Genomic DNA, 4,987 nt, shown 5'->3' with positions numbered 1-4,987 from the left:
TGCGTGTGTGTGTTTGTGTGTGAGTGTGTGTGTGTGTCCTTTCGGCTCGCAGAGATAAGAATGCGTTCGTTGCAAGAAGGCTCTGCCTGTCTTAAGAGGCGACTAATGGATAGGACTCGAGAGGTGGAGAGTGTGTGCGTGTGCGTGTGCGTTTGCGTGTGTGCGTTTGTGCCTGTGTGCGTGTGTTTGTGTGTGCGTGTGTGTGTGTGTGTCCGGTAGGCTCGCTGAAATGAGAACACGGCCGTGGCAAGAAGGCCCTGCCTGTCGTAAGAGGCGACTAATGGGTAGGAGTCGAGAGGTGAAGAGTGTATGTGTGTGTGTGTACGTGTGTGCGTGCGTGTCTGTGTGTGTTCTTGTATGTGTGTGTGTGAGTGTGTGTGTGTCCGGTCGGCTCGCAGAGATAAGAACATGGCCGTGGCAAGAAGTCCCTGCCTTTCGAAATAGAAGAATAATGGGTAGGAGTCGAGAGGTGAAGAGTGTATATGTGTGTGTGCGCGTGTGTGCGTGCGTGTCTGTGTGTGTTCTTGTATGTGTGTGTGTGTGAGTGTGTGTGTGTCCGGTCGGCTCGCAGAGATAAGAACATGGCCGTGGCAGGAAGGCCCTGCCTGTCGTAAGAGGCGACTAATGGGTAGGGGTCGAGAGGTGAAGAGTGTATGTGTGTGTGTGTGCGTGTGTGCGTGTGTGTGTGCGTGTGTGAGTGTGTGTGTATGTGTGTGTGTCCGTCTGGCTTGCAGAGGTAAGAATACGGCCAAGGCAAGAAGACCCTGCCAGTTGTAAGGGGCGACTAATAGGTAGGAGTCGAGAGGTGAAGAGTGTATGTGTGTGTGTGCGTGTGTGCGTGTGTGTGTGCGTGTGTGAGTATGTGTGTGTGTCCGTTCGGCTTGCAGAGATAAGAACACGGCCGTGACAAGAAGTCCCTGCCTGTCGTAAGAGGAGAATAATGGGTAGGAGTCGAGAGGTGAAGAGTGTATGTGTGTGTGTGTGTGTGTGTGTGCGTGTGTGCGTGTGTGGGCGTGTGTGAGTGTGTGTGTATGTGTGTGTGTCCGTTTGGCTTGCAGAGATAAGAATACGGCCGAGGCCAGAAGGCCCTGCCTCTTGTAAGGGTCGACTAATAAGTAGGAGTCGAGAGGTGAAGATTGTATGTGTGTGTGCGTGTGTGCGTGTGTGTGTGAGTATGTGTGTGTGTTAGTTTGGCTTGCAGAGATGAGAACACGACCGCGGCAAGAAGGCCCTGCTTATCGTAAGAGGCGACTAAAAGGTAGGAGTCGAGAGGTGAAGAGTGTATGTGTGTGTGCGTGTGTGCGTGTGTGTGTGTTTGTGCGTGTGTGAGTGTGTGTGTATGAGTGTGTGTGTCCGTTCGGCTTGCAGAGATAAGAATACGGCCGTGGCAAGAAGGCCATGCTTGCTGTAAGGAGCGACTAATTGGTAGGAGTAGAGAGGTGAAGAGTGTATGTGTGTGTGCGTGTGTGCGTGTATGTGTGTATGTGCGTGTGTGAGTGTGTGTGTATGAGTGTGTGTTGTAACGGGATTTAATTAAGCATCAGATTCAAGTAATCTTTTTAATAACGTGACACACATTTGCCAAAATATATTATTTGTTTACGGCATTGAAAATATCGGTGTAACTGGAACGCGCTCTGACCTAGTAAAATTTGCAATGTAATCAAAAGCTTATTAAATAATGTGTACAAACTAAACAAGTAAAAACAATAATATATCAACAAGCGCACGGGAGGTAAATAGCTGGAAATCACGGGATTAGTATTATTATTATCAATATAGTTAAGAATGAAGAATCAAGAGAACGGTCTAAGTTAGTCAACGTCAACTGAGTACTATTTAGTATTGTACTTGATTCTAATAAACTAAACTATGAGTATCTAGTGTGTTTTAAATAAATCTACCATACAAGACGATAAGTGAAGATTATTTATTACATGGCGATCCTACCTTTCGAATAAGGAGTTTTCTGATTCGCAGAAACAAATCAAAAATGCCAACCACATACTGGAAATTTAAATGGAAATTTACATAATAGATGATATATGGAACCCACTGTGGAAAATGCATCAGCAGGTAAGGAAATTCCCGCCAAATTCCGAACCAAACCCGCCAGGAGTCCCGCGACGGAATTCCAGCTCCTGATAATGGACAATAAATGGGAAAAATGGATAAATGGACAAATGTGAATTATCAAAAACTATATGTGAAATATATTATGTAAGTAAATTTTATTTTTTATCCCTTATGTAAATTATGCAGTCTAACAGAAATTATTACTTAGTATTTGAATATAAGAATTTAACTAATTCAAGTTCAGAATGTTGAGTACACAATTTTTATGGCTTTTAAAAGTACAGAATATAATTTATTTTTTTTTAAATTATCGCTAAATAACTGTTTATATATCAAATTCTATTTATTTTTATTTCTATTTTTTAATGAAACAAATATGTGACATATAATTTTATTTGCTTAAGGTATAGTTTTAAAAATATTTATATTTGACCATGAAAATATACTGTGACTAAGTCGGAAAATATTAAATTGCGACATGAATTTGCTTAAATGACAAATTCTTCAATTAATATAGACGAAGAAATCGGATATGACTTTTTATTTTACTATTTAGCTACAATAAATTAGGATATTTAGAATTATTGTTACATTTATAAGGAAGAAAAACGAATTTAAAAGAACTTTTAAAGACAATTGACCATGGCGTCAGAAAAATTTTCATTATGTTGAAACAATTTCCACGAAAATATGAGTTCAGGAATAAATTCATTATGTAAGAGTCAAGATTTTGTAGACGTAACGCTTTCAGCACAAGGAAAATGCATAAAAGCGCATAAAATGGTTCTTTCGGTTTGTAGCCCATATTTTAAAGAAATTTTTATGTCAAATCCCTGTCAACATCCTATAGTAATTTTGACAAACGTGACTTACGAAGCACTAAGAGACTTGTTACAATTTATATACCATGGAGAAGTACAAATTAGACAAGAAGATTTAAATACCTTCATTGAAACGGCCGAATCATTACAAATACAAGGACTCACTGGAGATGGAAAAGTTTTAAATGATAATAACATTATGGAAATTTCGGATAAAGAATATACTCAAAATGTAAAAGATTTTAAACCAGTTTCTCTACCTGTGTCAAAGAAACAACAACCTATAAAGAAGGAAGAACATAGCGACACAGAGCAAGAAATAAGTATGGCTCTTACAACAAACGAATTTTTAAATATCGCAAGCAAGGTGTTACCCAGCGAGTTTGATGGAAAAGCAGGTAAACTGCAGTCATTTTTAGATGCACTAGAACTCCTTGAGAAAATAGTGATAGGACACGAGGAGACAGCGACAACATTAATAAAGACAAGATTAACCAATAAGGCCAGAAACGTTATAGCTACAGAGGATACAATCGCAAGAATAGCAGAGGTACTGAAGAGAGAACTGAGAGGCGACAGTCCAAAGACGGTAATAGCTAAATTGGCGAAGAAAAGACAAGGACATAAAGATGCAGAGGTCTATGCATCTGAAGTTGAAGAATTAGCGGAACAGCTAAAAGTTGCATACGTAGCGGAAGGAATGTCATTGGAACTAGCGAAAAAATACACAACAGAGGCAGTAGTAGCTACAATGAAACGCAACGTCAACACAGAAAAAGCTAAATTCATTTTGGAAGCATGTAACTTTTCAACCACACAAGAGGTAATGTACAAATTTTTATCGATCGACGAGACAGAAGATAGCACACAAGGAAAAGTGTTAAATTACAGGAACAAATACGATTTTGATATGAGAAAAGAAAGTAAGAATACAATATATGGATATTATAAAAATAAATTCGAAGAAAGAAAACAATATAGAAACAAAAATTATAGAAATATAAGTGAATATGAAAGACATAATACGAAGATATATCGTAATAGAAACAGAGGAGATTGGCAATCACAACGTAGAACAAAGAATAATCAATGGACACAGGTGAGATGCCACAGAAATAGAGGCACAGCAAGAGCATATTACGCACCGCATGCGAATATGAATACAGTGACAGAAGTAGATTTTTGACAGAAATGTAGGCAAACTGCATATGGTTCGACCTTAATGGTTGAAACCTACGTCGAGCAGGAGGCTACTAAGAGGATAAGCTAGGGTGGTACTTGAATCCCAACCCGCTGAGAGTCCTGCGGCTCCAGCACGACAATACAGTAACTACAGAATGGATTAAAATTGCGGAACGAATTTTGAATAATGATTTTTTAATGAAGTAAATGGAACAATTATTGAAAAAGAAGTTTGTCACAATGGAAGACGATTCCCTACGATTATTGTATTTATATGCAAGAGAAGAAAAGATGTTGAGTAAATTAAGTACGCACAAAGGCGAAAAATGATGAACAGATTATTTTGAAAAGTATATGTCAGTATTATTACATATTTGACGAAATTAATTTCGAGATCGAACCGAAAAACAGAAGAAACAGTTACAGTAATAAAGAAACCAGAAGTTGAGAAGGAATTTACAGTAGGATTAATAGATAAACCGATTAAAATTATGTTACCTATACGAATCATAAATGTAAATAATCGAGAAATATAAATTAGAAGTGTTATTCCGAAGATACAAAACCAGGAAAAAATTTTTATATATTTTATATGGAAGAAACAAGGCAAAGAGTAAAAAAGAGTCGAACAACTATTAAGCACAGTAAAAACCATTAATATGTGAAGAAAAAATGACCATAGAAAAAGTGCAAAATATGCAGATGTTTTTATTTAGAAAGACCCATATGTACAAGCAAAAGTTAGTTTGTAAAAGACGAGAAACCAATCAAAAAACCGTACCTATATTATTTTATAACGATAGCAATCACAGTATTCGTTATAAAAACATTACATAATAACATTAGGTTAATAGTATGATATTTGATACAGTTGGAATGTACGTAGTAAGCAAGTTCATAAACTTGAA

This window comes from Diabrotica undecimpunctata, unplaced genomic scaffold (assembly GCF_040954645.1).
Source record: "Diabrotica undecimpunctata isolate CICGRU unplaced genomic scaffold, icDiaUnde3 ctg00000588.1, whole genome shotgun sequence".
Taxonomy (NCBI): Eukaryota; Metazoa; Arthropoda; class Insecta; order Coleoptera; family Chrysomelidae; genus Diabrotica; species Diabrotica undecimpunctata.
This window is presented reverse-complemented; position numbering follows the sequence as displayed.